This window comes from Cryptomeria japonica, chromosome 8, assembly GCF_030272615.1.
Source record: "Cryptomeria japonica chromosome 8, Sugi_1.0, whole genome shotgun sequence".
In the NCBI taxonomy this organism is placed as follows: domain Eukaryota; kingdom Viridiplantae; phylum Streptophyta; class Pinopsida; order Cupressales; family Cupressaceae; genus Cryptomeria; species Cryptomeria japonica.
Window position 1 is genome coordinate 228,828,889 of NC_081412.1, and position 23,626 is coordinate 228,852,514.

Below are 23,626 nucleotides of genomic sequence, written 5' to 3' on the forward strand. Positions count from 1 at the left end.
TGATTTCAATGCCATTCTATGAAAATTTAACACATTGGTGGAATGTTGAAGGTACGGCCTGTATGGCATGAATCCATGGGTGGCCCAATAGCAGGTTATACCCTAGTTCTTTGTCCAACACTTGAAAGGTAACCTGTGTTGTGATAGGTCCTATTTGCACTAGTAGTGTAACTACACCTTTTGAAGGGCGCTCTTCATCATCATATGCTTTGATGTTTATTCTCTTTGAAGGAATAATATGAAGCTCAAAATAACCCAATGCCTTGACTAGCTTTAGTGCACAAATGTTAAGACTAGATCCTCCATCTATAATTACTCTTTTGACTTTATTATTATGCTTGTAAGCTTCTAGATGTAGCGGATCATTATGGAGAAGTCTATCACTGGAACATCCCATTCTGTGAAAGAAATATAGGTACGATCAGTTAAATTCCCCACCATATATTTGAGTATTTTCATCTATATCTCTATCAACAATTGAATCTTGAAGTTCTTTATCCAGGATAGCTTTGTGATTTGGTTCTATACACAATATCTCAAAGAGTGATATCTGGGTTGGGATTTTCTTCAGTTGCTCAACCCCATTATAGGTCCCTACTGTTGGTGATGGGTTGGATGGTACTCCTTATAAGGTTACTTTTGATCTGTGAGTAACTACTGCATAGTCTCTATCTCTTGGATTTATTGTGATCATAGCCACTATATTATCTCTTGTGAGGGACATGTCTACAACATATGTTGTGTTATCAAGGTTTATTTCATATCTCCTCTTATAGTCATTATGTGCAAGCCCAATATCCATGATTTGTACTGTAATTTTATCTTCAAACCATCCTCAATAAAATTGTTCTTCCTGGCCCCAGTCCATAAGACAGAGATTCTTGTCTTCGTCATATTTTGGTGCTTTTGACATCATGCAAACTAGGTTATCATAGTTATCAATATATTGATGTTTCTCATCATCATCAAGTTCTTCTTGTGAATCAACATTTATTACATCTCCAGAGCTAATAGCATGAATAGTATAGTCATATGAGACTTTTGTGCAGTTTGCGGTGTTGTCTTTTGTTCTTAATGTGGGTGCCTCCCCTTTATCATCTTTGACAAAAGGATCCTTGAAGATGGTGTGATTTATGTTCACTGAAGTTTTGTTGGTATTGATTGTGATGTCACCTTGATCTGTCAGGTCCTGAATTAATTTTTTCAATTTATAGGAACTTGCATTTTAATGACCTTTTGTACGATGATAGTCATAGAAATCATTATCATTCCACCATATAGGTTTGAAAGGACTTGGTTCATATACTCTAACCTTTGGAAAATTAATCATATTTGTCTCTATTAACTACTCTAATGTTGATTCAATAGGATCCCCTAGAGGTGTGTAGTCCCTTTTTGGAGCATTTACCCTTGAGAATTTTGTGTTTGTAGCTTGTGCAACATTTGCATTTGTCAGCATTGTGTTATTCTCTGTATGTGGACTAAATAATTGACTTGGTCCTAGTAAAGATATAATTGGTTGAGCTTTGTTCACTGTACGACAACACCATCATTGGTCACAATCTTGTTTCCTGACCAAAACTTAGATTTATCAATGTTGTTCTTATTCTCATATTTTATGATACCTTGTTCTACTAGTCCTTCCTCTCACTTCAAGGCCTTTTCAATGATTTGTATCGGGCACTTAAATTATGGGATTAAGTTTTCTTCAAAAATGTCAACTTGCTCAGTTTCAGGAATAATAGTCTTGCACCTTCTGTAGAGAGATCTCCATATTTGTATGAAGGATGAAAATGTTTCATTTTCATATTGTTTTGCAACACATAGGCCCATCAATGTAACTAGGGTTTCAATGTTATGTGAGAAGTTAAAAATGAAATGTTAAGATAATTCACCCCATGATGTGATCATTGGTAGGAGATGTGAAAACTACTCCAACACTAAACCTCCAAGACTTTTTTGGAACAATCTCATTACATAAGAGTCTTTAGTTGCAACCTCTATACATGCAGTGAAAAATTCTCTGATATGATCTCTAGGATCACCCTTCCCTTGGTATCTGCCAAATTTTGGTGTTTCAAAATATGATGGGAAAGGGGACATGTGTATTGTGTGATCAAAAGGATAAGAACATAAGTCCTCCATTGTATAGCTCTTTTTATCATTACTGGTTTTCATAGTTGTCATATGTTGTTGTAGATTTTGTACTTGTTGGATCAAAATATCTGTTTGAGTTAGTGGTACACTTTGTGAGTGTATATTTACCACAAAAGGATTCATGGTAGTATAACTAGAAGGTTGTTGAAAGGTACCATGACTATAATTTTGTGTGTTATGGGTTCTACTAGGTACTGTAAAATAAGAAAATTGTGAACCCTTGTTTGATTGGGTTATCCTCATTGTATTAGCGGAACCTGGGTTTGTATTCTAATGACTGTATGTAGAACCTATGGAATAGGAAACTAGACATTGATTCACACTTGTTGTATGAGAAATATATGAGGTTTGTGTTTGAATTGGTGCCAAAACACTTGACATTACTTGTATAGTTTGAGAGGCTATGATAGCCAGCATTTGTGTGCTAGCGTTCATTGTTGAGGATGATACACTTGCTTGCGAACTCGCATTTGATGCCATATTTGTTTATGTAGATGAGGTTGATGAATTTTGGGAGAAACTATAGGTCATAGCTTGTGTTTGTGTTACATTTGGTATTTGACTGCTATTTGGACCTAAAGTGATTCCTAATGGTAAGATTGTTGTGACAGCAAAATATTTAGGTAGCTTAGCACCATTTTGTAATAACAACGAGAGATATTTATCCCTGTCACTGTGTATAAAAGCATTTAGAATCATAAGGACATGTGGGTCTTGTTGAGATGACTTAATCTCTTCACATGTTAAGTTTTGTTGTAGCTCATGTATTGTCAGAATGGCATAGGGATTTGACCATTGAAAATTTTGATTACTTGATATGTCCATGTTCCAAGTTGGATTAATTGATGGGTCGTTATTTGGCTCCATTTTACTCTTTGCCTTGTGTGACCTTATGAGAGGCATATAAGACTTCTATATGAGGATGCTTTATAATATAATGCAAGACGATGATAAACTTGGATTATGAATGTAAGATTCTAGACCTAAAGACAAAGTATGCAACACTAGACCAAACTCTCTATTGGGGATTAGGACACGAAACTTGTTGACTACTTTGATATTTTTGCAATGCAAGTTTTCCAAGTTCTTCTCTTAGAAGTTCTGCAACAATTTCTCTATCAGTTCTACGAGCAATTTTATACTCTCTATCTAGCTCATACACAACTCCTATGTACTAAGGTAGACTTTTCTTTAATTTCCAAGCTAAGTTATCTTAATCCTCAATGATTTCTTGTTGTCCACTGTTTGGCACTAGATTAGGTTGCTTGAAGGGGAGAAAACCATCACCTGGGAGACCCATTAGGACACATACTATGACTTTCTAGGATGATTATGCAAATGATGATAGACTAAGATGGACGTATATTAGGCTTAAACAAGGACTAATTGTAAAGACTATAGTGACCCTAAAATGAATGAGGAGGTTAACGGGACATAAACAAGGACCTATGCAAAGATTATGGGGACATAAAATATGAGAATGCAAGGATTTGTGAAAACTTTAAGGACATAAATGAGGACTATGCAAGGAATTATTCTAAGGACGTATATGAGGATGACAATGAGGACGTAAATGAGGACTATGCAAGGATGCTTATGGCCACAAGTATATAAAATTTTGGAGTTTGTAGGACTGTCTAATGTTTCAAGTAATTTTGTTTGTAGGACATGTCTGTTATTTTTTAAATCTAAGAACACTTGTTTAAAGATAGGTATAGCTAACTGAACTGTGTTCTAACAAACTGTGTGAATTCAGAGATATGCAAGGTAGGGCCTGAAATATCCCAAATACTAACTCAATACTGGTTTGGCACAATGATACACATAAAAGAACAGAAGACAATCTTAGGCTGGATATTGGAAACTATTCAATGAGGCCCTTAGAAAATACTAAAAAACGATGAACAACGAGAGAGTCTGGTAGCACTAGCTCCACTCCATGGCACATACATCTCATGCATGTCAGTCTCTCTTACCCCAAAGATCTAAAGATTGTATTACTGATAGACTTCTATCTCATAAAGCAAGCTACATGAAGGGTATCTATGGGGTACGATTTTCAATCTTAGAATCAATGAATGTGGGATTTGGGCTACTAAGTTGGTTCTTATTGTATGTTTTGAGGGATCCCAATCCAACAATGGATTCTCAGAGCAAGCCACTTAAGGCTTTAGTTAATCTCATTGGTGTAGGGAAGTCCCCCACATACATCGAATTCACTCAACACTCTAGCCGCCTGACCAATATATTTATATAGTGGCTTGAAAAAACCTGCTTGAGAGTACGCTAGGAGAGATGATATCCCCAACGCATCCAAATTTGAAGTACCTTTATGGGGTGATAAAATTCCTAGTCAAAGATACCCCTTACTAGTAAAATGAAAAAGTGGGTGTCATTATCACCTTTCCCTTTCTCCCAAGACCCTGAAGGCAGATGGAAAGGTAGTTAATGCAACAATAGGTCCACCCCAAACACAATAAAATGTTATTTCCCTTTAAAAATTTCAAAGTGTGATTTATTTTATTTATAAGCATGATTCATGTTCATTTTAAAAACCCAAACTTAGGTGTGAGATATGCATGTGCATGTCAATTTAATAACACAAAACTAAAGTATGAAAGCATGCATGTCAATTTTAACCAGATTTGTTTTAAGCACTGAATTGAAGTGTGAAAGCATGCATGTTCATTTCTAATCAGAATTTTTTTAAGCACCAAATTGAAGTGTAAAAGCATGCATGCCCATGATTTCTAAAATGCTCTTGAAATGATCTGGCCTTCTCTGTTATTTCACCACATTTTGTTGTAGTGTCATAAAATTGCAACCTTACAATTTTTTACTCCATTTGGGTCTTCACATTGGAAAAACAAATTGTTGAGCTTGATTGGAGACTCCAGACATGCTCACACCTCTTGAAACTTGCATTTCCTTACACCCCGCACTGCTTGTTCCCATTTCCTTTCCTAAATTAGGGCAGGACAAGGGCATGGAGCCCCTATCCTTGCCCTATTTTGGGCCCCCTCCACTCAAACTTTGTATTGGGCTTTGCAATTTTGAAGCGGGAAAATTTTCCCATGTCGACCTTTAACAAAAAATTATTCAATTAACCCTAATTGACGAATATATAAGACACATTTTTTCCTCCTATTTGCATAAGTTATGAGGTTCAATCAAGTCAATAAGCAAAAGTAAGGTGAACAAGCATTATCGGCATTCAAGCATTCAAGCATTCAATTTTAATTCAAGCATCCATTGAGCATCTCAAGTCTCCTTTCAAGGCTAGGTGTTGCATTCAAGTCAAGGATTCAACCATTGGAGTGGAGATATCTCTTTAAATTCAATTCTACATATCCTTTCAAATATCTCTATCAACATTTCAATTGCACCCTCTCTTGAGGTGAACTCTATTTCAATAATTTACTTTCATTTACGTTCAAGTAATTTTCATCATTTGGTTAATTCCAAAACTGGGATTTGACCTGAAGGAAAACCCCTAATCCCAACAACATTTCCTCCCTTTTCTATGTGTAGGTTGTAGGTGTGCAATTGTATTTGCGGATTTGGAGTTTATTTTCAGAAATGGAAAACCCCTTTTTGGTGTGCGGATTTTTCGGAGGACCATGTACACTTTCAACACGATCCTGATAATTTTTGCTCAAATTTGCAAGGGAGATTCATCTCGACATTTTACAGCTTATTTCAGGTACACAGCTTCATCCTGCATTTCTATCTTAACTTATAATCATTTCTTTGCCGCTTTTACACTTAGTTTTAAATCACATAATTCAACTTATCCATTCTAAAAGAGGGGTTACTTTCATTTTCCAAATTCATTGTCAATTCACTTAGCATTCAATCTCTTTCTATTTAGATCGGATCTAGTGAATTCTCCTTTTCTTGAGGAGAGAATATTTCCTCTTGATTTCCTCATCACCCTTTTTCACTCATTGCATTTTGGTGAACCCAATGTCTTACATGCTTTACATTAAAATTTATTGCATATTTTTCATTCACAAGTTTGATTTTCTTACAAATTTACAAAACTTAGCTGTCAAAACCCTAGTTTTCAAAAATTGAAATTGATCTTGTGTTTTGCAAAAGTTTCTATCTATTGTTTTAGATCTAAACAATTGCATTGCTTTTAAAATTCAATTCCTTCATTATCTTGTTCAAATTACAAATCAAATTTATAAAATTAAGTGGTTAATTGTGAAAACCCCAATTTTTAAAATCAATTTGAACTTATGCAAAAATTGAATTAACATTTAATTTTTCAAATTTGGAACTATTTTCAGATTTGTCTTCCTGCCTAAAATTCAAATTTTCAATTTTCCTCCTTTTTCAAAATTTGAAATTTAAAAATTCAGTGTTTAGGCCCTAAAACCCTAATTTTCAAAATTAATTGTATTTTGTGCAAATTTCAATCAAATTCAATCAATTTCAGTTTTCTAAACATTATTCAATGTGGCCCTATCTATTAGGTTTGACCTTTTTCAAAACCCTAATAGGGTCCTATTTTCACATTCAAACCTTAATTTCACCTATCTCAACTTCGTAAAATCAACTAGGTTTTGGGGGTTAGCTTTAAAATCATCAAAACTTTCATGCCTTAAAATTTCTGAAAAAAGTTGGCAGGAACATGTGCAGTTTCAACTCTGCCCTTGGCTTTTTCCCCAAAATTTTGGGAGACTGTTATGACTATATTTAATTGCTTGAATCCAGAAAGTTGGCTGATTTTCTTGAATTTTGATCCCTCTAAAATAAAAAATACTTCTCAATTTCAACATCACAATTTTCAAGGAAAGATTTAAAATTAAGTGTTAATTATAATCTGCCCTAATTTTAAAATGTTAATTTTGTCAATTTTAATTTTAAAATTAAGTGGTATCCCATTGGCCCTAATTTTAAAATTCAATTTCCTTTTTCTCAATATTTTTCTTGCAAAATTGTGCCATTTTTCTTGTTTCCACAAAGTTCAAATTGTGTAATCATTATTTCCTTGAAATTTGCAATATTCAATTTTGCCAACTTTGTTCCCAAAATTCAAAATCCAAAACTTCCCTCTAGTGCATGATTTTTACCACTATTAGTCGTACCTACACTATCCCCATTAAACAAAGCATTAGAAATAAGGTTTCCCACGGTTTAATTATCGAGGAGTTGGAGCCTAATTTGGGTGACTTTTTCAATGAGGATAATGCTAATTCTTCCCATCCTAATCACATCCCTATTTGCCCAATTGATGATTCTAATTATGAAGAAGAAGCTTTGACTAGAGTTTCCATAGATCAAATTTAAAAATTGGATAATCAATTTGACAACTTTCAACAATGGATGTCCCAAGAATACCCTAATAGTGAAGCTCTTCCACTAATTGAAGGTCTAAAGCACATCATTCAAAATGATAAGAATGAAATTGATATATTGTGTGTCATTGCTCATATTGTTGATTCTAATTTCATGCCTATAAATATTTGTGTTGAGAACTTAGGTTATTCACAACCTTCTACACAAATCAATCATTATATTCCTTTGACCACTCCGATGACTAGCATTCCTACTTTTACTCCAAACATTATGGCTACATCAACTCAAAACGTTATACCTACAACCATTAGTCATGGGGTAAATCCCTCTTCTTCAAGAAATCCTTCATCCTTACGTATTCCTTCAATAAGTATTCCTCTTGTGTCTCACCCAATAAATATGATGCAAGGGGTCAATTCATCCAATCATTCTATTCCTCTATTTAGTGTCCCATTTCCTGCTCAATCATCACATATGCGTACTTACCATATTGTTCCACCACCTTATTCTCATTCCATGCCTTCTTTCAACAACATCACACCACCTTCTCATTCAAACATGTCTAACATAAATTCTTCAACTGAAGTAACTATTAATAATCTTGCTCAAACTGTGGCATCATTGCAACAACAAATCGCTTCTATGAGTTAATCCAAGTTTAGTGTGCCCACATTTGATGTTGTGAGCCCACTTTCTCTTGATATCGTTATAGTTGTCCCTCCTAAACATGTTGAAGTCCCTCAATTGGAACTCTAGAAAAGGTGATCATTTAACACATGTCAAGTCATTTCAAACCTTATGTACTAACTTTTCTTATGATCAAAGATTGCTTGCCAAATTGTTTACTATAACATTGAGAGATAAGACTTTACAATGGTGTTTCTTTTTTCCTTCTTAGTCTATTATTTCTTTTCAACAATTAGCAAATGCTTTTATTCAACAATTTCAAAACAACATACGTCCTAAAATCACTTTGACTGATTTAATGCATTGTAAACAAGTTGTTCAAGAAAAAATGATTGATTTCATTGGTAGATATAAGCATTTGTGTTCTCAAATTTATTTTTTAGTGCCTAATAATGATATACAAGGAATTTTTATTTCTAATTTGCAAAAATATGTTAAAGAAAAACTTCTCCTTTCTAAGTTTACTTCCTTTCTGCCTTTTTCTGCAACACTTCACAATTATCAACTGATTGTGATTCAACTGGAGCAATCCACACCTATGGCTCTAAGTGATAAGGGTGGCAGTGCTCAACAACCATTTGTGAAGTTCAAACAAATTAAAGACTTCATTGAATTCAATGACAACATCAACAACAACAATATGAATGCTACAACAGGTGTACCTCCTATTTCTAAATTTTTCAAAAGAGAAAGACAATTTACTCCTTTGAATGAATATTTATAAAGCATTATGTCTTAGTTGTTATGAAGAAATGTTATCAAAATTCCTCCAATAAAACCAGTTAACCCTTCTAAAGCAGCCTCACCTTACTTTGATAATAATTTTTTTTGTCAATTTCATCGTTAACCTGGTCATGACACTGAGAAATGTTTTGCATAAAAAACTAAGATTCAAGATTTGATTGATAATAATACTATACCTGTGGTAGGTGTGAATGATAAGATAAATGAATCAGTAGACCCTCCTAATCAAAATTTAATATTTTTACTAATCCTTTACCTTCTCATACCTCTAAAGTGATTGAGACTAAACACACTTCTTTCTCTCCTTCTGATGTGACTACCACGATTAAAATTTTGGTGAATATGATAAACAAACAAGGAAAACCTAAGGATCTATGTATCACGTTTGACCCTAGCGAGACCATTAGAGCACCTGATGGACCTGTATACATAGTTGTGAAGATTAAGGAAATATTTCATCGTGGTGTGCTTATTGATCCCTCTTTTATGGTTAATGTCATCACTAAGGAGTATCTTTTCACTTTACATTTGCATAAACCAATCTATGATAACACTAATGTGGTTGTTAAGTTATTTGATGGATTTTCTTTTCCTACCATTGGTTCTATCACACTTCCTATTGAGGTTCACACTAAATCTATGGATGTCAACTTTGTTACCATTCCTTCCTTTGAGCAATTCCGTGTGAAGTTGGGCTACCCTTGGCTATCTTCCATGAAGGCTAGATTGCTTCTCCAATTCATAAGTGTTTGAAATTTCCCCACAATGGAGAAATCATATCCATTAAACATAGCTTATTTAACCCAACCTAAAGAAGCCCAGGTCTTCCTATTGATTAGTTTTGGCCTCAACAATTTCAATCTCTTCCACCAAGAAGCGATGCTCTCTTTCAATCCTATAAAAAATGGAATAAAGATATGACCTTATCCTTACGCTAGCCTAGAACTCCAAAACTTGATATTCCCATAATTCTTGAGGATGAGGTTGTTCCCTTGACGGATAGAACTAATCTTCCTTGTAAGGAAGATTCCCAACCTATTCCTATGGATGAAACTATGATTTCTCCTAAGAAGAATAACAATATTCCTCCTAAGGTTAGACCTCCTCCTCTTCATGATGGACCTGGTCTCCTTCCTACACTGAACATTCCTCCTTTATATGGTGTAGTTCTACCTCCTTTCTCTTATAGAATGAAGACACCTGCCTCTCCTCTTGTTCAACCTAAAAGACCTCAACCTAAACCTCCAACTACCAAAGATGAGAATATTCCTCCTTTAATAAATATTCCTCCTTCTTCTCAGCCTTCCATTAAGACTCGATGAAATTGTTGTGTGAGAGAAAGTTGAGAAAAGACTCGTGTAAGAGCTCATGAAGTTGTGCCTCAAAACACTCAATCTCTGAAAACTCCAACAGTTGATATGATTCCCTTTTCTCCTAAGCAAGATGTTGAACCTAAATCTTCAAATCATAAGTTGTAGAAAAAATGTGATGGTTTTACTTCTATTCATGTTTGTGCTTCTCTTTCTATAAATCTTGATGAAGAAATAGGTGAAAATGTTATTCATGGTGGCAATACAACTCCTAATGCTTCTAATAGTGAATATGAGTATGTCGATGTGGACAAACATTTATCTAAAAACCTTAATCCTAGCTCCTAGAATCAAACAAGGTGACTTTGCACATGAGCATAGTCCTTGTTTGCATCTTGTGATAGCTCCGTCTGCTATGCTCGATGTTGCTCCTCTGGCATGTTTCCCGCCTTCCCAAAATAGTGATTAGCAAGATCAAGAGGTGGATGTCGTGCTAGACTAGCTACATTAGCACTATAGATCCTCTACCTCTCTCTCTTTCCTTCCTCTTTTGTGATCATTTTTCGATGTGTATCCCTGTTCTTCTATGTTCCCTAGTAATTTCTACTTGAGGAAGATGCAAAGCACTAAGATCTCTTATGGTCTCTTTCATGTTGACTCAAAAAACACTTCTATTTCTTCCAAGGTAGTTTCCTTTCTTTGGAGAGTGACAACTATTCTATATATATATATATATTGTGTTTTGTGTTCATTATCCTTGGGTTTATCCCTTGATTGGGGGCTAAATCCTTGTGATAACGTTCTCTCTCTTAGGTGTACCCTACCTTAAAGAAATCACTCATGATAAGGCATGCGTGATTTCTTTAAAGTGGGGGCATACACTCTGCTCATATTTTCCTTCTTGATAATTTAAGTTACTTAGTGAAATTGGCTTTTCTTTGTAATTTTGGTATCCTTCCTTTTCATAAATCATAGTGAGGAGAACCTTGCTACTTGCAGTCGTGGTTCTCTCCCTTTTGATCTTACCTTTTACTTTGTCAAGCGATGTTGTAAGATCCTTAGTCCACTAGGGGCTTGGTGTATCTTACCTCCTTGACGTGGTGAAAGTCTTTCAATCTTGTTTCCTTGTACTTTATCAGTAGTATTGGCATACACTTATACTCCCACTAAAGTGGGGGCTAATGTAGCATCATAAAATTATGACCTTATAACAATTTTCAATCATATTTAGGTCTTCACATTGGAAAAAGGAATCTCTAAGCCTGATTGGAGACCTGAGACATGCTCACACCTCCTAAAACTTGCATTTCCTTGCACCTCGCACTACCTGTTCCAATTTCTTGTCCTGAATATGGGCAAGACAGGGGCATGGCACCCCTTTCCCTCCTAGGATATGGGCGTGGTGCCACTGTCCTTGCCCTATTTTGGGCCCCCTCCTTTCAAACTTTAAATTGGACTTCACAATTTTGAAGCGGGAAAAGTTTCCCTATGTTGGCCTATAATGAAAAATCGGTCAATTAACCCTAATTGATGAATATATAAGACACATTTTCTCCTCCTATTTTCATAAATCAAGAGGTTCAATCAAGTCAATAAGTGAAAGTAAGGTGAACAAGCATTATCGACATTCAAGCATTTAAACATTCAAGCATCCATTGAGAATCTCAAGTCTCCTTTCAAGGCTAGGTGTTGCATTCAAGTCAAGGATTCAACTTTTGAAGTGCAAATCTCTCTTGACATTCAATTCTACATATCCTTTCAAACATCTCTATCAATGTTTCAATTGCACCCTCTCTTGAGGTGAATTTTATTTCAGTCATTTCCTTGCAAGTACTTTTCATCATTTGGTTAATTTCAAAATCGGGGTTTGAATTGAAGGCAAACCCCCAATCCCAACAATATTTCCTCTCTTTTGTGTGTGTAGGTTACAGGTGCACAGCTGTATTTGCAAATTTGAACTTCATTTTTAGAAATTGAAAAACCCTTTTCGGCACGTAGATTTTTTGGAGGACTGTGTGCACTTTCAACACGGTCCTGACAACTTTTTCTCAAATTTGCAGGGGAGCTTCATCTCGACATCTTACTGTTAATTCCAGGTGCACAACTTCATCCTGCATTTCTATCTCAAGTTATAAGGATTTCTTTGTTGCTTTTACACTTAGTCTTAAATCACATAATTCAACTGTTAGAATATTCAATCATTACTTGCCTTAGGTTTATTTGTATTTAGTTTGGGATATTCCTTTGGAATCCCTACATGTAATTTGTCCTATTGTACATGTGTGAGGACAAGTCATTTCTTTCATTTTCTTTTATTAAGGAATTTAAGATTTTCTCCTTAAGAGCATGTGGACACATGGTACACACATTTTATGAATGGTGGCATTCATAGATTTGGGAGTTAATTTGTAACTCCTCTTATATCTATTTAAGAGATATATTTTCTATCATTTCTTCTTAATGATGTTATTGTAAAAGATCCTTATTCATAATATCACAAGGGGTTTTTCTTTTCTTTTTCCCTTTCAAATGTTCTTGTGCTTCCTTCTTCACATTTGGGTGATTGCTCCAAGGTTTTTGCATTTCTCTTGGTAACATTTACTTCATCAATAAACTTACTTGGATTTTGTTTTCCTTTCCTTGCTTTTGTATTTTCTTTTATGGTATCAGAGTAGGTTTTAATCCTTGTTTCAAGTTGAGATTGATGAAGGTTACCATTTTGTTGAGTTCACCTTCTTGGAGGCATTTTTTAGAGGAGAAGTTCTTTCTCTAATACTTTCTATTGTGCAAGTTTTTTGCTTTAAATCTGTATTTTTTTTTTTTTGCTAACGTGCTTTAGAAGGCGTGCCACCAAAGTTATTTATTTGGTTTAAGTTTTTTTTGTGACTAGTTTGGAAGGTTTACCGCCAAACTCAGCCTCCTGAATCTGTTTGGTCAACTTGTTGTCAAACCCATATTATCTATCTTGTTTTGAAAGGCTTACCGCAAAGACATTCTCTAATTCATTTGAGTTTTGTTTTTTTTCTGAGTTTGTGTCTCTATTAATCTTCAGTGTTCTAACGATTCTTTGCATGATTTCCAAATACGATTCATCAATAACGTACTTTTGTTCTTTATCATTCATTCTATCTATTTCTTTAATATTGCTTTCGCCAGTTTAAACAAAAAAATGTTTTCTTCATTCTTCTATCCTTTATGCAATCTTCGTATCTCTCATTTCTCTTTTCCTGCAATCTCTATAAAGTTTTTTTGATTTTTCAATCAACAATTTCTGGTGTATTCTTGCTTACATTTCTCAGCTAATCATTACATTTGCAATAATATATTTTAATATTTCAGCATAGTAATCAAAATAACGCCTCTCTCATCTATGTGGTTGATTTACCCATCTATGTTATTTCTGCAAACCTACTCTTTTCTCTCTGCACTCCCAGTAACATTTTTTGTTTGAGTAACGTTTTTCTCTGTATAATTACGTCTCTGCTCCCATTTGTAATGTATTTCAGTCCTTATCATATTCATGGTTTTGTGAGTTTAGTCTCACGTATAATTTCCTCAAGTTTCTTAAATTTCCTTAATACCTTGTCCACGTTTTATCTAAAGCTAATTTATAAATAGCTTAAGTTTTTATTTCTCACGTATATTCTTTAGAAAGTTTATATTAAAAAGTTTAAAATTTTATAAAGTTTTTTTTATATAAAAAATTTTCAAAAGTTTATAATTTTTTTTAAAAAGGTGTTTTTATATATGAAGTTTTTAATAAAGTTTTTACTATGAAATTATTTTATTTTCTTATTAAGAAAAATTTTAAGTTTAAATATATTTTTTTAAATTAAAAGTTAAGTTTTTTAAAATTTAAATTTGTTATTAAATTTTTGAAATAGTATTATTTTATAAATATTTTTTTAAAAAGATTTTTTTTAGAAAGATTTATTAAAATTTTGTTCAATTTGTAATTAAGGAGGTCATTTTTTCTTTTTTTAATCAAAGAGGATAATTTTTATTTATTTTCAATACTAACCATCACTTGTTCACGTTTATTTTGTTATCTTGTCTACTTTAATTCTGGAAATTAAATTTAGTAGTTCTAATTATCATTCATGGAAAACACATATTTCCTTTATTTTTTGTTTCAAGCACCTTTTGGATGTTGCAACTGATAAAAGTTCAGAGCCCGCAGCAACTGCTCCTCAAGCCGACCAAGACAGATGGAAGGCTCAAAATGAGGCAGCACTTGGTTTGATTGGAATTTCAATGGTTCCTGATTTGTATATTCTAATTGGAAATTGTACAAAAGCATATGAAGCATGGGAAATTTTAAAAACAAATTATGATAGTTCAAATGAATCCCGAAAAATTCAGCTTCAAGATCAACTCGAAGATCTCAAGTATATGGATTTTAAAACCATGGATGAATTCTTATTAAAGTTTGATTCTATTAATAATCAATTAACTGGTTTAGGAGTTACACTAGCTGATTTACGTTTAATTCATCTTATTCTTAAAAAATGTCTTCCTCGTCAATTTCAGCAATTTATTACGAATATTCATGGTCAACTTGCTATTCCTAGGTTAGCTACTCAATTAACTTATTATATTTTTAATATTTTTTTATGTCAAGAGGAAGCTAAATTAATTCAATTTGGTACTCTTAAAAGTAGTGAACATGCTTTTATGTCTAAAAATTAAACATAATAATAATTTTAGATCCAATAATAATAATCATAATCATAATAATAATCACAAATCTTCTAATTATCAATGCCATTCTAAATCCTATCATAACAATTCTCATAATAATACGTACAATTATCAAAGGAATAATTCTCAAACAAGATCCCATTGCACATATTGTGCGAAAGATGGACATATTACTAATAATTGTTTTAAGAAGCACAATGGTAAAAATTCCATGAACCAAAATAATCAAAATAATTAACAACATAAACCTCATTATAAGAAAGGTAATAATATTGGTAATTCATCTCGTCATGCATTTACATTTACTTATAATGTTTCTCGACCACTTGAGTGGATTATTGATTCTGGTGCATCTCAGCATGTTACTTCTCATAAATAATGTTTTGAATCTTTGCATCTTGATACTTCCAATATTCCTGTTCAATTATCTAATAATTATAGTTGCAAAGTTGAAGCTATTGGTGATGTGAATGTCCCTAATAGAAAATTGCATGATGTTCTTTATGTTCCTGATTTAAAATCAAATTTGCTTTCAATTCCTAAATTTTGTGAAGACTATAAGATTAACTTTTATAGGGGCATGTGTTATATCATTGATCCAAAAACTAATCATGTTATTGCTACTGCTAAAATGGATATGGATAACTTATTCAAGTTCTATGAATTTTGTCCTACAAAGTATTCCTTGCTTACTACTGTTGATTTTACTATATGACATGAAAGACTTGGCCATCTCAATTCTGATTGTATTTCATTAATGCAAAAAGAAAAAATATGGTTGATGGATTGCCTATTATTGTTCCTTCTCAAATTGTTTGCAATGGTTGCATGAGTGGTAAGATGCATAGGGAACCCTTTCCTCATGGTCAATCTTGGAGGGTATATACCAAATTGCATCTAGTTCATGGTGATCTCTTGGGTCCCATGGAGAATCCCTCCATCCAAGGTTCAAGGTATGCTCTTACCTTTGTTGATGATTTTTCAAGGAGAACATGGATATATTTCCTTCATAGTAAGGATCAAATGCTTGATGTGTTTACTAAATTTCATATGTTTGTAGAAAGGCAATCTAGTTCTAAAATTAAGATTCTTCATACTAACAATGGAAGAGAATATGTAAATAATGCATTTAATGCTTATTTGAAATATTTTGGAATTAAACTTGACCTTACCATTCCTTATACACCACAACAAAATGGTGTGGCAGAACAGAAGCATAGGACCATTGTGGAAATGACAAGATGTTTATTGCATGTAAAACATATGGATTACAAGTTTTGGGTTGAAGCTATGGCTTGTGCAACTTATTTAATTCATATAACACCTACCAAAGATTTAAAGTATAAAATTCCTGAAGAAGCTTGGTCTGGTAGAAAGCCCAATTTGCAAAATTTAAGAATTTTTGGTTCCACGGCTTATGTTCACAAACCTAAGGAGAAAAGACAAAAATTAGATGCTAAATCTTCTCCTTTTATTTTTTTTGGTTATGATGAAATACTAAAGGTTATAGAGTTTACAATCCTATTACTAACAAGGTAAAAGTTGCAAGAGATGTTTGTATTGTAGAAAAAGGCATTCATGATTATTCTAAAGTGGAGGATGATGAACTTGCTCAAAGAAAATTTGCGCTTGTGGAGGACCAACCTCCTTCTCTTAACCCTACTCCTAATGCATCTCTTTCTATTATATCTAGTGATAGTGATGATGATAATAATAACTCTACTCCTCGTGACTCTTCTTCTAGTGATGAATCTATTACTTCTAAAAGAAGACCTAAATGGCTTAAATCTTTAATTCAAGATAGTGATGAATACCTAGCTAGAATGGATAGACTTCAAGATAGAAGAGTTAATTATTGTAATTATGCTTTAATGTCTAATATTATGAATTCTAATGATCCTAAAACATTTGATCCATATAAAAATTAACCAAATTGGCAAAAAGAAATGAAGGAAGAATATGATACTTTATTTTCTAGCCAAACTTGGGATCTAGTTCCATTGCCTCATGGTAAAAATCTTATTTCTTGCAAGTGGCTTTATAAAACTAAATTGAATTCTAATAATCAAGTTAGTAAATTTAAAGCTAGATTAGTTGCTAGAGGTTTTTCTCAAATTGAAGGCTTAGACTATACTGAAACTTTTGCTCCTGTTGCTAAAATGTTTGCAATTAATCTTGTTCTTTCTTTAACTTCTAGAATTAATTGGCCTATTCACCAAAAGGATGTTAAAAGTTCTTTTATTAATGGTGATTTACATGAGGAAATTTATATGTCTCAACCTCCTATTTTTATTAAGGAAGGTAATGAACATTTAGTTTGCAAGTTAAAGAAATCAATTTATGGTTTGAAGCAATCTCCTAGGGAATGGTATTCTAAGATTAATGCATTATTTCTTTCTCAAGGTTTTGTTAAAAATAAAAATGATCCAAATTTGTATATTAAACATCGTGAATATGACATTGTGATTATTATTTTATATGTAGATGATTTAATTCTAAATTCAAGTTCCAATAATTTGATTTCTGAAATTAAGTTTCGACTCAATCAAAAATTTCAAATGACTGATTTAGGTATTTTACATTATTTCTTACGAATGCAAATTTGGCAAACCTCTAAAGAAATTTTCTTATGTCAAAGTAAATATGCTCAGGATCTCATAGATAAGTTTAAAATGAATGATGCTAACCATGTTTCAATTCCTATTGAATTAGGCACTAAGTTAATGCTTAATATGCAAACTCCACTTGTTGATCCTACTTTGTATAGATAATTAGTTGGAAGTTTGAATTATTTAACTCTTACTAGGCCAGATATTGCTTATAGTGTTCGTTTGGTTTACATATTCATGTCTAAACCTCAAAAAAAACACTTTAAAGTTTCTAAAAAAAATTTAAGATATATTAAAGGAACTATTAATGTAGGTTTGTTTTATGATGCAAATTCTGATTTTTCTTTCTAAGGTTTTACTAATTCCAATCTAGGTGGAGATCCCAATGATGGGAATTCAACTTGTGGTTATTGTCTTTTATTGGCTTAAGAGTAATTTCTTGGAATAGTAAAAAGCAGAAATCTACCTCTCTTGGATCCACTGAAGTTGAGTACAAAGGATACACTAATGCTTCCAAAGAAGCCTTGTGGCTTAGAAGACTACTTGAAGATTTGGGTCTACCTCAACACGAACCAACTCCATTGTATTGTGACAACCAAAGTGTCATTGCCTTGGCTAAAAATCTAGTTTTTCATGCAAGGAAAAAACACATTGCTCTCCAACACCACTTTATTAGAGAACAAATTGAAGACAAGCAAGTTTCACTCTTTTATTGCAAGGGAGAAGACCAAGTTTCCGATATTTTGACCAAGCCACTTTATAAAGAAAAGTTTTGATTTCATTGTAAAAATATTGGATTGCAACCCATTGAAGGGTTTGATGTAAACTCCTCAAGTAAAGCTTAAGTGGGGGTGTTAGAATATTTAATATTTACTTGGCTCAGGTTTATTTGTATTTAGTTTGGGATATTCCTTTGGCATCCATAGATGTAATTTGTCCTCTTGTACATGTGTGAGGACAAGTCATTTCTTTCATTTTCCTTTATTAAGGAATTTAAGATTTCCTCCTTAACAGGATGTGGACACATGGCACACACATTTTATGAATGGTGACATCCATAGATTTGGGAGTTACTTTGTAATTCCTCTCCTCATCTCTATTTAAGAGATATATTCTCTCTCATTTATTCTTAATGATGTTATTGTAAAAGATCTTCTCTCTCTCTCTCTCTTATTTTAGGCATTGTCTCATTCATAATATCACAAGGGGTTTTTCTTTTCTTTTCCCCTTTCAAAAGTTCTTGTGCCTCCTTCTTCACATTTTGGTGATTGCTCCAAGGTTTTTGCATTTCTCTTGGTAACATTTACTTCATCAATAAACTTACTTGTATTTTGTTTTCCTTTCCTTTCTCTTGTATTTCCTTTCATCAACTTATCCATTCTAAAACAGGGGTTACTTTCACTTTCCAAATTCATTGTCAATTCACTTAGCATTCAATCTCTTTCTATTTAGATTGGATCTAGTGAATTCTCCCACCTCTTTTAAATGTAATGGACATCAGACATTTAAGGGAATCTTTTGTGAAACTTTCACTCCTTTTCTTGAGGAGAGAAAAGCTTTCCTCTTGATTTCTCCATCACCCTTTTTCACCCATTATAGCTACAAACATAAAACCCAAATCTCTATTAAATGAATATGTTATTATACCTGAGCAAATGTGTGATCCTTTGTGGGTGATTATGTGATTTTGACAAATCGATTGTGTAATTCTAACAGAGCAAATACAGTATACTAACAAAGTGAATGCATAAAAAGAATAGGACGAATGCATGAAGGACAGACAGACAAAAATAAAAATTAAAAAAATTTGGTCTGAAACATGCAAAATAGACTATGATGCCCTAGTAAGATATGTCATCAACCATTCTATATTAATCAAATCATATTTCATTCTATATGAGAGAACTAGGTTGTTATATGTGTTAATGGCTAGTTGGTCCTCCAGATCTTGTATCTTCTTTTCTACCTTTAGGATTTATTGATGACGTTTGGCTTGTCTCCTTTGTTCTTTTGTCCTTCTAGCACCTGAAATATTAAATTGTACCATATGTGCCATAAGATGTCATAGTTAAAGCATCAGATAAAAGTAAACAATGTTTAGATTTAAAGAATTTAATACAGAATCAAGACAGAACAGAGGAAAAAAAATGAGAAAAAATAAGATAAACAAAATGCATAAACAGGTTTGTCGAATGTATAATAATATCTAGGCAAATGCATAACACTAACACTAATGCGTTACACTTATAACTTTTGCATAACATTAAAGGTGAATGTGTGAAAAATGAAAGGTGGATGTGTAACGATTAAAAATTAGGGCTCTGAATTTTTTTGGAAAATTTGACAAAATTAGGCAAGAAATTGACCAAAAATTTTGAAACATACCATGCCACCCATCCTCGGTGGTCTCTAATAGGATCGTACTCTCTCGGACAAGTGCAATCATGCCCTAAAGCCAGCCATGATGATCAAACACTCACAGGGAAGCACTAGACTAGCAATGATCTCCAAGAACACAACAATGCAAATAAGCAAATGAAAGGGCAAAATCACTATTTATAGCTCAAAATTGGGGTTTTTCACTCCAACGATAGTGGTCCCCCTGAAATTCAATGAACTTGTAGGCTAGTCAAACGATCTCAAAATCACATGAAACTTCACACGATTTCTCACTATAATGATATCAAAAATATGGTCTTAGTTTCACAATTTTTTGACCACTTTTTCTGAGGGGACATATTTACACCCTAAGCGTCACCAAAGCATATTGTGGTAGAAAAGTTTTTGTTTTTCTTTGAAACAATGTTGTGTTGACTTTGTCTCAAAGAGGGGAAAATATAGACACCTAAAAATGTCTCATTGCTCATGTACTAATTATTCCTCCAATTGATTAAATAATTCTTTAATTATTTAATTAAGCTAATTAATCTTATTCTTCTAAAGATTCATATTTCTTCATCATCTAACTAATTATTCTATTTCAATTCTATCATCATTTAATCATTTAAACCCTTTTCTAAATATTAATTAAATATTTATTATTTAATTAATTATAATTATTAATACCTCAATTTAAATAATCTTTATTATTTAAATAAATTCTATTTTCAATTTCTATCTCTATTTAGATAATCATTTAATCATTAACCATTTTCTAAGTAAATTAAATGTCTATTATTTAATTAATTGTGATTTTAATCCTTTAATTTAAATAATCTTTATTATTTAATTAAATAATTAATTCTTCAAATTCTAATTCCCAATCCCTGAATTTTAATTTCATCTAATTTCATTATTTCCTCTAATTTCATTTAATTTAATATTCTTCCAAATTCAAATACATATGCATGATTTTAAAAATCAAATTGAAAATCAAAGTCAAGGTCTAAATATATTCAAATTATAAATTAAATTTAAAATAAATTCAATATTTGAATTAAATCTCGTGCAAAGATTAAATTGAAATCAAAGTCAAAGTTCAAGCATGTGCTAAATTAATTAATTCACTCAATTTATTCATTCAATTAATTAATTAAAACATTATCTTTTCAAACTCTACTTTCTATCTTCCACTTTGCTTTTTTCTAAAAGGATTTCAATCAGTTAACTATTTCTATTTCTTTAATTCTCTCCAATCATTCTTTTTCTATCTTCTAATTAGCTTTTTCCTAAATAAAGTTTTCTTTGTCATCAATCAATTCTTCTCGAATCATTCTTTATCATCTTTCAATCAACTTTTTTCTCAACCAGTTAACTCAATTAACTATTCAATCTATTCAGTTCCACCTCCAAATCAATAGTTCAACTATCAATCAACATGTGAGATCACCTGAGTTCCACCTCTTAATCAATTTGTTCCACCTTTTATTCAATCCTCTTCAAAAATCTATAAATTGAACATTCAATTCCTCATTTTCAACAATCATGAAATTTGAATCTTTGTGTCATTTGCAAGTTGCCAACGCGATATCTGAGAGCCATCATACCACAAAGAAGAGAAGAACAATGGAAGCCATATGCAGTCATGGAATAGGGAGTTTTAAATTGAATATTTTATATTCCCATTACTTACTTGCATTATTTCATTGATGTTTGTTTTGAATTCTTTGATAGATGGGGATTTGTGATTTCCCTTGATTTTTAATTGAATTAAATGACGAATTTTAGCATAGATACCTAGCATCTTACTCAATGTCTAGTTTCCTTAATCTTATAACCAACTCTACCCATTTTCTTACACCCACTCAAATTTACAAATTTATATTCTTTTTGTACACCTTATGCACCCTTTAGAACTCATTCTCTTTCTTTACACATAACTACTATCTTCTTTCGTATGCACTTCACACCTTCTAATCCTTTGGGCTTTGAGCCACACTTTTTAGTATAACCTGTTATATTATCCTTCGATAAAGTACTAATTTTAAACTCTTATATTTTGTTTGTTGCCTAGATATCACTTCCCCTACCCTAATAGCTTCTTCCAAAACTACATTTCATTCTTTGTCTTTCAATTTATACACCCTTAGTCTTCTCTTGCCTATTTATGTTGTGTAATCCCATGTCAAAATAAAAATAAAATGTTTAATTATCTTTTTGAATCTTTTATTATTATCTTTCTCTTTTCTCAATGCAATGCCTTCACTTAGACACCCTTATAGGCAATACTTGATATAATTTTATTTGAATATTATAGATTAGATTTGATAATGTGGGTTATTTTTTTTATGGATCCAATGTATAAAGTTTCATATGGGATTATGGGGATCTTGATTATGAGAATGACGAAGATGATTCATTATGCAAACCATGGATATGTTATTTTTGTGTTTCTTTTGTTGTACCCTATGTTTAAGGAGCATATAAGAGGGAGTGGCTTCCAAATGGGTGTCAGGATATAGAGAGAGACTACCGGAGAATTTCATTAGAAGTTTCCTCTCTAGTGAGTGTCGTGGTCTAGAGAGAGACTACCAAGGAATTTCATTGAGAATTGGTTAATCAAGTGATAACATTAATATAGATCTTTGGGTTGGGTTTTCACACATTAATAAGATAAGATAAGAAATTTGTTTGGAGCCTCACTCATAGCCTAGGGTGCTAGTTCAGGCTCAGGATGAGTTGAGAAGGCCTTGATGGCATGAATAAACTCCCTTGTCCTCTCAAAGGTGGAGTTAGTTTTGCATGGGTATCACTTGGGCATAGGGATCGAGAGAGAGATTTCCAAGGAAACCCTGTGGATGGGCATCGGGGTCTAAGACTACCAAGAGAACCCTTGTTGATGGCATGTGATGATACTCTTCCCTATATGTATCCTACTACCTTAGACTTGTGTTCTAATGGTGACCTCTGGTGGTTTTGTGCTTGTGGTTAAGCCTTGTTTTATGCATTATATATATTACATTTGATGTTGTTCTTATTGTGAGTTAGTCCTTTGTTTTTATGTTCCTTGGAAGTTAGTTATTAGCCTAGGTTTAAAGTGTGTGTGGGACCTTATGTCATTCTCTAGAGCATGGGGTGTGGACCTTTTTGTTTCCACATGGTCTGGTGGTTTGATTCCTTCTTCCATTGGGATTTTCCTTGCTAGAGGTTTGTGTGCATGATGGATGTTCCTTCTTCTATTCAATTTCTAGTGCTATGGATTATGATGTGAATATAATCTCTGTTATATGTTAAGGTTGATCTAAGAACTTGTATTTATATTTCATTTATGTGATCATTGTATCATTGCATTCTATTTATAATGGTTGACTTATAATTGTAATGTACTCCATATATGAGAGGTCCTATGCAATGTAGTGATGTTCTCATATGTTCATTCTATATGGAATTGGTGTTGGATATGTTATAGGAATAGATAGTTTCTATCATGTGTTGATCATTTTTAATAGCTTAAGAACAATTGGATATTGGTGAAATAAAATGAATGCAGTAGCTTAGTAATGTAGATAAGTTATTGTAGACACCTAAAAAATTCTCATTGATCATATACTAATTATTCGTGTAATTGATTAAATAATTATTTAATTATTTAATTAAGTCATTAATCTTATTCTCTTAATTTCATATTTCCTCATCATCTTACTAATTATTCCAAACTCAATTCTTTCATCA